A 12253-nucleotide genomic window follows, 5' to 3' on the forward strand; every position below is an offset into this window, starting at 1 on the left:
AGACAGACAGACAGACAGACAGACAGACAGACAGACAGACAGACAGACAGACAGACAGACAGACAGACAGACAGACAGACAGACAGACAGACAGACAGACAGACAGACAGACAGACAGACAGACAGACAGACAGACAGACAGACAGACAGACAGACAGACAGACAGACAGACAGACAGACAGACAGACAGACAGACAGACAGACAGACAGACAGACAGACAGACAGACAGACAGACAGACAGACAGACAGACAGACAGACAGACAGACAGACAGACAGACAGACAGACAGACAGACAGACAGACAGACAGACAGACAGACAGACAGACAGACAGACAGACAGACAGACAGACAGACAGACAGACAGACAGACAGACAGACAGACAGACAGACAGACAGACAGACAGACAGACAGACAGACAGACAGACAGACAGACAGACAGACAGACAGACAGACAGACAGACAGACAGACAGACAGACAGACAGACAGACAGACAGACAGACAGACAGACAGACAGACAGACAGACAGACAGACAGACAGACAGACAGACAGACAGACAGACAGACAGACAGACAGACAGACAGACAGACAGACAGACAGACAGACAGACAGACAGACAGACAGACAGACAGACAGACAGACAGACAGACAGACAGACAGACAGACAGACAGACAGACAGACAGACAGACAGACAGACAGACAGACAGACAGACAGACAGACAGACAGACAGACAGACAGACAGACAGACAGACAGACAGACAGACAGACAGACAGACAGACAGACAGACAGACAGACAGACAGACAGACAGACAGACAGACAGACAGACAGACAGACAGACAGACAGACAGACAGACAGACAGAATATCTACAAAAGCAAGCTGAAAAAATTGAAATTGGTCAAACGGTTAAGAAGTTATAAGTCTCTAAAGTTAAATTTTTTTTGTAAAAAGAAGAAAAAAATAAAATAAAGCTTTAAAAACTCATATTTTGCGTAACTTTGGAAAAAAGGATGTTCTACGCGTTCATTTGAAATTTAATTTGCGAGAGATTCATAAAAAATATTGAAAATCGGTTGAAAATTGAAGAAGTTATGGCACTTAAAGTGAGAACACCTTTTTATTACTCGAAAATTCAACTTTGAGGCGATTGCGCCACCTCTAAATCTCAATATTTTTGGCTTAAACTCTGACGTTTCTCTTTTTGTGTCATTTGAAGCCAGAAGAGCTTACGAATTCCAGGTTTCAACAACTTTTGAAAAATAAGCCGCAGCCTACTGAGCAGTGTACAGTTCAATCGCAAGGGAAAAAGATAGCATTGAGGCGTTGATTGAGCATTCGTGAGGTGATAATTTGCATCATTGGTTAAAAGAGGTGTGAAAAGTTATTAGATGGAGAGGTGGGGTTTGAGAAGTGAAGAGCGAGTAGTGCGAAAAGAGGAATGAGCAGTGAAAACTAATGAGTGGGAAGTGAGCATTGAGGGAAGACTGATCAATGAGCAGTAAGGAGTGTGGAGCAGGGACAAATGAGAAGCGAGGAGTGAAAGGAAAGAAGTGTGAATTATGCAGTGAAGAGTGAGATGTAAACTGTAAAGATAGAGCAGTTTAAAATGGAGAAAGAGGTGTGTCATGAAGTAAGGAAAGCGAAGTGAAGAGTGACAAGTGAACGTGAGTGAAGAATGTGAAACAGTGAGAAGTGAGAAGCGAGCAGTGGAGAGTGAAAAATAGGAAGTAACTTACTTAGTTCCAGTCCTGGGCACCAACGGTGGTGCAGAGGGCCGAATCGAAAGATCTCCATCCTGGGTGATTGCCAGCCATCGCCTTGACCTGCTGTATTCACTTCTGAATTTTAACTGCTCTTTTCTCACTTCTCATTGTTTCAAGCAATGGGGTCATCAACAGGTCTGTCAACGCCACGAAATGCATGCTTTGAAGATTTTTGTCCACACTATTTGCTGTTGGCGCCGATGAAAATGTAAGAGAACGTCCAAAAATTTCCCATTTTCAACCCCAACACCCCATGTCACATGCTTAGTTTAAGATCTCTGAAATTTTGTATGGGTCGTTAAACTGTGATGACGTAATTTATGGACGTTCCCTCAACAGAAGTTGTCTTATTGCGCCTGTAATTCCATCAATCATAAATTCCACTGGGAATCCCATCAAAAATTCCTACATAATAAAGCTCATTGAAATTCCCACCTGGGATCCCTGTAGAGTTCTTTCTTTTTGTAAGAAATGTTGTAGATCGATCCAAATAGTCTTCTGTCCATTTCTGCCGTGAGCAGTATATGTAGTTGTCCCATGTTATTTTGTTTACAATTTTGCCTATTTTGTCAAATGGTTTATCTATCTATATATATAAAAATGCAGTGGCATACGTGGGACCGCGCATAACTTGCGAACGGAAGGTCCGTTTTTGATCGTCTTAGTTTTGTTCTGTTAGTTTTCACCCAAGGAAGGTTTATGAGACAAAAAACATGGAAAATTTAAGAGTTTTTGCAAATCGATTTTCCATACATTTTGACCGGGGACTTGGGTCTTGAAACTTGAAACATCAAAAAACGCAGTAGGCAAGACAAAGTTTGCCGGGAACAGCTAGTGTTTACATATATGTTCATAAAATGCTCTAGTTTAGTGACCTTGGTTCAGAAATTCCATGAAAACCATTCTAGTCTATTTATTCTAAATGCTCAATTCGGTTTTTATAAGCTGTCCTATGCTCAATTTCTCAGTCTAGGCTGTCCAATATTCATGTTTTTTTTTCTCTCAAAAGCTGTCCCATGTTCAGTTTATACGTATGAAAATTATCTCACAAATTTGGGGACTGAAGAGTGAAAAATGAGCAATTAGGAGTAAGAAATGAGTAATGAAGTGTGAGGAATGATCAGGGTAGAATGTAAAGTGAGCAGTGTCGAATTAGAAGATAGGATACGCTATGAAAAGTAACCAGTGAAGAGTGTGGGATTGTGATGAGTGTGAAGTGAGCAGTGTGGATTGATTAGTGAGAAATGAGCTGTGAATAATAAGGAGTGAACAGTGAGTAGTGAACAGTAAGCAGTTCGAAGCAGTGATGAGTAAAGGCTGAGTATTTAACAGTAAAGAGTGATGAGTTATAAGCGCGGAATGAGAAATGAACAGTGAGGAGCGAGAAGCAAGAAGTAGTGTGAACTGAGAAGTATACAGAGAGTAGTCAGGAATTAGCAGTAGAGTAATGCGGGGCAAAAGTTCGCACGGGGCAAAAGTTCGCAGTGGGTCTTTTTCTGAGCACAAGTTAAGAACCCAAACAAATCTGTATGGGTTTGACACATAATCAGGTCAGTTACTCGTCAATAAAAATTGGATTGATTTCGTTATGGTTTGGCAGAGTTATGCAAAAAAATGTGTTTCGAGGTGTTTTGATAGAATTTTTGGACCTTTTGGAATAAGAATTTGTAGTAACAAGGAGAAGAAAAATCTCATAATCTCTTGACGTCGGAGAATCGTTATTCCATAGTAGTTCGAGAGGTGCACTCGAATAAACAATAAACTACTAGTGCTTCTTACAGAAAGGGACATTGTTAAAACCTCTACAGTGGGGCAAAAGTTCGCAGTAGCTGTGGGGCAAAAGTTCGCACTAGATTTCTGAATCAAGTACATCAATATAATTACAGAATCTTCGAAGCAATGAAGATTTCGTATAGAAACTACTATATATGTATAATATGTGTAGTATGCATCCTGAAATCGTTCCGGCAGAGGGTTTGAACTTAGTTTTGTGAGAAGTTCCATTGTAAGACAAACATTATTTTAACCCATTTCAAGAAATGAAAAATGGTCAAAAAACATTTTTAAACATTCTCTTCGTCATCCTCGTCGTGTCTTTTCGTATGTTTCTGAAGTTCTTATGTTCATCTACTCTACCGGGGTCTTTCATAGCTTAGTTTGTAAATTGACAGCTGTAACTCATCACCAAACTGACGGGGATAAGATTCGATTACGGTCCTGTTCAACAGTTTTGCTGCATATTTGTTTTTTGTTTTTGTATTTTGTATTTTGTATTTTGTGCAACATGTATCTCTATGATTACCCCACAATGTATTTTGGCAGCTTTCAGTAACGCTGGAAAGGACAGCTCTTAGTTAATAGTTGTGGAAGTCTTCATAAAACACATTCTATACAAAAGCAGAACACCAGGTCGTATTCCAGTTGGGCCGTAATGCTAAAAACAGAAGGAAACAGATTTCATGGCTAGATTGAAAAGACGAACATGAATTAACATGCAATAAAAGAACATCACACAAATAAACTACCCTGTACAAGGTGCGAACTTTTGCCCCGCATAATGCGAACTTTTGCCCCCACTATGGGGCAAAAGTTCGCATTGGAGTACTTGTATTAAAAATCGTATTACTAAAACTACAAAAGTAATGCGAAAAAATCTAGTACTACATTTTGAAGGCAACATGATAGGGACCCTTTTAGCGAAGAAAAATGATATTGTTTTCTTTTCATTTATTAGTTATTTTGTGAAGTCTGTTAGGTGCGAACTTTTGCCCCGCATTACTCTAAGTAGTGTAATGCAGTAAAGTAGCGTAGGAATGATTACTGAGTTTGAACAGAGAAAAGTTAGAAGTAAGCAGTGAAGAGTCAGCTGTAATTAGTGAATAAAAACATAGTGAGAAGTGAGCAGGGTCCATATAGCCCCAGCCATATAACGTGGATATTTAGTAAGACCATGTTGAGTTGAGGGATGTGGTTTCGACTTCCTTGAGAATAGGGTGTTTTCGTACCAGATACACGATATGCACATGTAACATGGTCATTGTTAGTGAAACTTCTCAATTAATAACTGTGGAAGCATAGACTCAATAGTGGTGGAAGTGCACATATTAAGTTGGGAGCATGTGTTGTCCCAGTGTTGACGTTACGCAAAGAAAAAGAAGAAAAAGAGAAGTGAGTAGCAGTGAATAGTGAAGAATGAATAATGAGAAGTGTGAAGCAAGGAGTGCGAAATGGACAGTGAGAAATATAAGAGAGTAGTTAGGAGATGGGTACTCCGGTTGTCACGATATCTCCATTTGCCGATGTCAAAATATTTCTACCGAGTTGCCACAGCTCCAATAGACACAATCGGTGAAGCACTGGATTTGTAGTAATGAACAGAAATTTTGTATGGTGTAATGGTTTTTTGCCTAATTTGATGTTGTTTGAACAAAATTCTGGGTAACTGTATTACGTAACACTTATTCGTAGAGAACGAAACAATGCTCAAACTTAAATCGCGTTCTTAACAGTTGACTGTTTTGGAACATGGGACAACTATGCGGCACACAACAGATCTATGAATTAAAAAAACTAACCACGCTGTTAACTCACGTTCTGGCCCGATAACAAAATCCTCACCACAAAAGATTTTTCAAACACGTGCTTGAAATCCATAAGAATGGAACTCTTCAACCTAACAGTCACACCTGGCGTGGCGGGTAACCCCACGACGTTGATTTGACACATGCATAAATGCATGGGAAGTAGAACTGCAATTGCTAGGTATCACCACCACCCACTGACACTAGAGAGTAAGAAAAAAAAAATCAGAATCCACTAGCACCTGCCGTTGTTGCCACCAGCTGTGAATATTTACACAACCCGTCGACCTCACGTCCACGTCTACCTATATGGCGAAGCCTCGCCGGTGAACAATGACGTCCGTTCACTTCTCCCCCGACGACCCTTTGCAGAGTACCAACCGAGCCAGCAGAGTGGCGGCGGCAAATGTGACAGGATAAAATTGTTGATGCAACAATCCCTCTGGGTAGTGCGGAGCTCGGCGACTCATGCACGCAATGTGAAAGGTGATAGCAAGTGTCAAAATTATGACACATGCACCCCGACCGCAATGCATGGGGAGCGGGGCCGTAATTGAAAATAACTATTGCGGTTGTCGGTGGTGGCTTAGTTCAATAAGGTGAAGAATAATTGAAAGGCCGTTTTTTTAGATTTATGATCTGCGATGTATCCAGATACATCTCTTATTTATCTTCAATCATCTATGTGTTATTCTTCATAAAGCTTTTTTATCGACATTCTTCTTTCACTTTTATTTTATATTTTGTCGTTTATCTTGTTTTTAATATTTCCTATCGTATTGATTACTTTATATTACTATATTATTATTGTTTCATGTATTAGCTACTGTATCTTAACTTTCTCTAAGTTTTTTATTCTATCAAATACCATTGCATCAATTAATCAACTAACCGCAAAGTCTAATCTAAAAGAAGTTTAGAAATTAACTACCTGTATAATTATTGTCAACCAAATTCTTTTCCCTTTTTGTCTTAAACATGAACAAACAACCTGCCCATTCTCAATACCCAATCGCCATAAAAATTAAGGACATTACAAAATCAAATCACTTGGGAAACTTTTCCGATGCTGTCCCAGACGAAAAAACAACCCGGATCCTGTTCGAAAGAGAATGCCAAGTGGGCCCTAAAAATATCATCTAGTATCATTATTCACTCCTCCATTATGATTCCGCACCCATTAAATTTAAATAACACCTCAAAACTTTTTCTTACGCCACCGTCATCGTCTTCAGTCAGCCAGTCAGGCTCGCGACCAGACCAGACCGAAGAGTGTCGTCAGGTCACCCGCCAATAACGAGTCTGTTCGTTCAAATAAAAAGGGAATGGGATGGAATCCTTTGCTCGTCTACTCGACGACCGACCGGGAAAGTAGCGAACCGGAAGACGAATTTGCGAGCGACCGTCTTCGCGCCGGCTGACTGATGCGACGCGACAATGAATAGAGACTTTGTTCGGAAAGAAAGAAGCAAAAAAAATAACTGTGCCGCCTACGAACGAACGGGAGAGGAAAACTTTCGACTAGCATGAACAACTGGGAAGAACAAACCGGAAAAGGTTTTGTCATAATTTCCGGTAGCATGCTCAAGTACCGTGTTTGAGGTAGGACCCCGCGGACTTCACTGCTTGCTGCTTGCTACTTCTACCTACCTGCTGTAGAGTGGGGGGGTCGGTTGTCTGGAATTACGTTGTAATTTGAGTGCTTTTGGGGCAGTGGTTCTCAAATTGGCCGAAATCGTTGCTTGACAACCAAGCCACGTCACGCAACTGTCACAGCATTAAATTGACTATTTCTAAAAGTTTTCCGAGAATTCTTTCACAAGCACTTTAATCTTCTGCAAATCTCTTCAGGATTATTTTCAGATTTTTTTTTTCAAGAAATCATTTCTGAAATTATATTGAAAGTCGCTCTCGGAATTCAAGATTTATTTAAGTGTCTGCAGTTTTAAGGTAAAATTAAAATTATTTAGAAATTTCTGCGAGAATTATTCTTAAAGTTCCTATTATACTTCTATCAGAAGATCTTCCAGGCATTTAGACAACAGTTCTTCCAGGAATCATTATATAATTAGGTCGAAAGTTCTTACAAGAGTTCTTTCAAAAAATCGGAAAATTTTACCGGAATCTCCCCTAAAGATATTATCAAAAAGAATCAGAAATTATTTAGATGTGTATGCGGAAAATCTTTTGGAAATTGTAAAAATTCTTTTAAAAATACCCCCAGAAATTTGAAATTGGCACCCCTAAGTTGAGATAACTCTTTATTCTGAATCTGCACGTCAAACTAAGCCAAAATCCAATTTTTTCGTGAACTTTGAGGACTGGGAACCTATTTAAAAATCAATCTGAAGTTTGTATAGGAGCGATTTGTCGAATCAGCCCTTGGTCAATTTTGTACTGGGTGGAGCTGTCAAACAGTTGGCTATCTGTCAAAAAGTGATTTCAAAAAATCTCTTTGAAATGGATTTGAGGTATCAGTTCTAAAAACCTGAAAAATGCATGGTGGCTCAAAACAGGTGCTATTTCGTATAAAATTTTAAAAAAATCAATATTATGTTAAAAATTTAAAAGCTCAATTAAACCAGCAGTTATTTCAGATTTTTTCCATATGTTCCGGTAGCTCTTCCAAAAGTTCTTCGGAGAATTACTGCAGAACCAATTATTGGGAATCTCTTAAAAGTTTTGGAAGATTGGAGATTTTTCTAAGAGTTACTCTAGGATATATTTCAGAAGTTTCTGCGAATGCTTCCAAAAGTTCTTCCGGGAGTTCTTTCGCATGTTCCTCTGGAAATTGTTTCAGAAGCTTCACCCAGCGTTATTACGAAAGTACCTCCGTGAGTTCTTCTTGAGGTTTGTTCTTTAATTGGCGGAAAGCTGATAAATTTTGTTTTAGTTTTCATTTCAATTTGATGATTTTCATTGTTAGGTTGGAAAACATCTTCTTCCTGTGATTGTGTTTTAAGAGAAACTTTGAGTATTAAGTAAAGAAGATGGTTCTTGCTGGTTTCTTTTATTCAACAGCTCCCTTCAGAACTCCTCCATGAGTGGTAACCAATGTTCCTCCGGTTACTTTTTCTAAAAGTTACCCATGAATTCGTTAACAAGATGATCCAAGAATGCTTCCAGTAGCTTCTACTAGTTCTTTTTATAATTCTTTTGAGATTTTCTCGGGGAATTCTGTCAGAAGCTCCTCCATGGAGTATGCCTATGTTCCCTTTCAGTCAAAAGTTTCGAAAATCTTCAAGCGAGAATAAATCAGTTCCTCAACAAATTCTTATAGAAGTGTCACAGACGGGCTTGGTGGTCTAGTGGCTACTGCTTCTGATTCATATGCAGAAGGTCCTGGGTTCAATCCCTGACCCGTCCCTTTCCTTCTACTTTGTATCTTTCTATCCTCAATACTCTCTATACTCTCCGCTCTACATATACCACTCATGTATGTTCATATGCTCATAGCCATCGCTAGAACCAGAAACGGTTTCAAAGCCGTTTCCCTTCCTACAACTTTAACAGCACAGTGCCAATGTATCAGATAACGCCTAATAGTTATGCAATGAAGCGAACTGTGCCGCTTTAGCTTCATAGTAATAATCGCACTAATCTATCACCTCACGCCTGGCATCCACGCACCAATGTGTGAACCCTCTGCCAATCATATCCCCCCAACACTTCTACATCCGCATGAGATTATGCAGACGCAGAGATATATTCGGTCTGATGTGGATACAAACGATTGCAATCATCACTTCCTTCCTCTTCCCCACATTGACCTGCAACCTGACGTAGCAGGCGCCATTGTCGCCTAAAAAAAATAGAAGATCAGACCAGATACACTGAAAATGCCTGCCAGCAGGTAATCTCATTGGTTCCTTGTGTGAGTGTAGCTGGTCTGGCGATACTGGAGTAGCATCTACGGGTGGTCAATCAAGCTGAAGCTCAAATCCTTATAAATGTGTCACAAGTTTATGCGAGAACTCTTGAAGAATTCTTACAATGTTTATCCAGGTATATATCTCTATATATACTTTGAGATTTTCTTCCAGGAATTCATTCTTAAGTTTTTATAGGAGTTCCTCCGAAATCTCTCAGAGTTCCTTAAAAAACTCCTCCAAGAAATCTTTTCTGGAACTATTTTGAAAGATTTTCCAAAAATTCTTGATTTGTTTACGTCGCCGCCGTCTTGCATTTGAAGTGCACAAATTCTGATTTCTTCCGATAGTTCTTTCAACTATTCTATCGAGAGTTCATCTTGAAATTCCTACGAGTGTTTTTTCAGCAGTTGTTTCGAAATTTTTTCCAGAAGTTTCACCGGAACTTTTCATAGAATTTGACCAATGATTCTTCCAGAAGCTCCTCTGAGACTTCTTCCAGAAGTCGAAAATTGTTCGTGGATTTCCTCAAAAAATTGTTCCAGATGAATCCCAAAAAAAATGTTTAAAATATCTCTAAGAAACAAAAAAATAATTCAATTGTACGGAAATTATTCTCAAAGTTGAAACATTTGTTCAAGAACCACCCTCGGGAGTTTATTTGGAAAATCTTCTGGTATTTAAAAAAAAAGCAGTTCCTTGGGAAGCATTTTTTGGAAATCTCCCAAGAGTTCCTCTAGAAATTATCAGAAGATTATTCGGAAATTGTTCTCGAGCAGTACCTCCAATAATTTTTATAGGACATTTACAGGATTTTTCCAAATAAATTTCTATGAATGCCTCCAAGCATTTCTCTAAACTCTAATATATTCTCAAAAGATTTCCTCCGGCGTTTTTTTTTTTCAGAAATTAAACATGAAAGCGAATAGAAATATTTCCAAACATTTTAACGAGAATTTTTTCCCAAGCTTTTCTCAAGTATTTACTCGAACTAATCCTTTTAGAAAGGATTTCTCCAAGAATTCCTCCAGAATTTCATCTACTGATTTCCAATTTATCCAAGTATTCCTATAGTATTAATCAAAGGTATCATCTAGGAATTTCCCCCAAAGACACGTTTTTTTTTAATTATTCATCCATTCTCTCAAGATTTTTTTCAGAACTTTTTCAATACATTTTTCCAACGATTTCTTCAAATGATTTTGCAATTGTTTCTCCCAGGACTCCTCCAGATTTTTTTCAAGGATTAGAATAGAATTTTTAATGGACTTCTCCGAGAATTGTTCCACGGACTACTTTCAAGAATGTTATAGGGTTTCCTCCATTAAGTCCTCCCAAGGTTTCTTTCAGATAACATATATTCCTTCAATGGTTTATCCAAAATCTTATGAATAAAAATCCTACAGGAGGTTTCTTCAAGAGTGCTTTGGGATTCCTCCAGAAATTCAACCAGGATTTTCTCTAGGAGTTCTAGCAGGTTTTTTTCAGAATTTTCAAATTTTTCAAAAATTTCTATCAAAATTTTTCTGAACAATTTTTTTCCACATTTTTTCCGGTATTATTTGAAGAGTTCATCGGAGATCTCTTTCATTTTTAAAAAGAAAGAATCGTTCAGGAACTCTTTTGGGATTTTTTTTGCAAAAATCCTTCCAGAAATTCTTCCAAAGAAAATTAAAAGGATTCCTTCAGATTTTTTTTCAAAGTCATCGAAGAATTATTGTAAAAACTCCTCCAAGGGCTATTAAAGTGGTTCCATTTGAATTCCCTTAAGGATTTCACCAGGAATCCCCCCAATACACCGGCCATTTCTGTGGCGAATCTTTCAAGAGTTTATTTTAGGATTCCTCCTGGAATTTCTCTGGAAAACCCTTGGTATTTTTTTTTAGTATATTTTAAATCCTTAGGAAATTACTCAAATGATTCATCCAAGATTTTTTTCCTGGATGATACATAAATTCTTCCATTTATTCTTCCAGGTTCTCCCGTGAAGACTCTTTCAAGATTTTCTTCAACGATTTCCACAAGTATTTTTTGAAACTATTTTCCCTGGAACTCTTCCAGAAATCCTTCCACGGATTTCTCCAGAATTTTTCAAGTACTTTTTCGAGAATAATTTGAACAATTGTTTGGCGGGCTTCCTCCATAAATTACTAAAAAGATACTTCCAGAAACTTTTCAAACATTTCTCCAAAGAGTTTCTCCATAATGTTCTAAATAAAAATGATTCCCCGAAGTGTAGAATTAGATTTTAGTTAAAATACACATTAATAAAAACAAAAAAAAAAAAATGATTCCAACTATCATTCCAAAGATTTCTCCAAGAATACTGTCGTTTGCAGAATTCTTAAACAAATCATCCTAAGTATTTTCTACGGGAAGGCTTCTAACAATGTATTTGAAGATTCTACCAATTTTCTAGAATTTACTCCGTATTTACCTCCAAGAATTTTTTCTAGGATTTCTACAATGGTTCTTCCAAGGAATTCTAGAAGAATTATTCCAGGATCTTATTTCCACCAAAAAGCCCTCTAACATTTTTTCCACGTATTCTTCAAGATTTTTTAAAGAACTCCTCTAGGATTCCGCTAGATATTATTATAATGACTACTCTCTGGATTTCCCCACAAAAACATCCAAGAACGTCTTCAAGAATTCTTCCAGAAATCCTCCCAAGAACTCCTAGAATTACAAATACCCAAAAAAAACTCCAAGAATATCTCCAATAATTCTTGAAATGGTCATTCGAGTGTTCTTAGAGAATTCCTACAGAAACTTTTTCACAGAATGATATAGAAAGTCTTCAAAATTTTTGCAACATACTCCTTCAAGGACTATTGAAAATATTTCACTAGAAAATATTCAAGGATTTCATTAGGAATTCCCTCGAAAATATTTTTTTTTAAATACTTCGTAGGATTCTTTGGGTATTGTTTGGATAAATTTTATATAAGTTAATCCACGGATTTCTTCGGATATTTCTGTGGAGAATTCCCCATGAGTTTCTTCCAGGTTTCCTCCACGAATTTCTCAGGAAA

The sequence above is a fragment of the Aedes albopictus genome, chromosome 1 (assembly GCF_035046485.1).
Source record: "Aedes albopictus strain Foshan chromosome 1, AalbF5, whole genome shotgun sequence".
Classification (NCBI taxonomy): domain Eukaryota; kingdom Metazoa; phylum Arthropoda; class Insecta; order Diptera; family Culicidae; genus Aedes; species Aedes albopictus.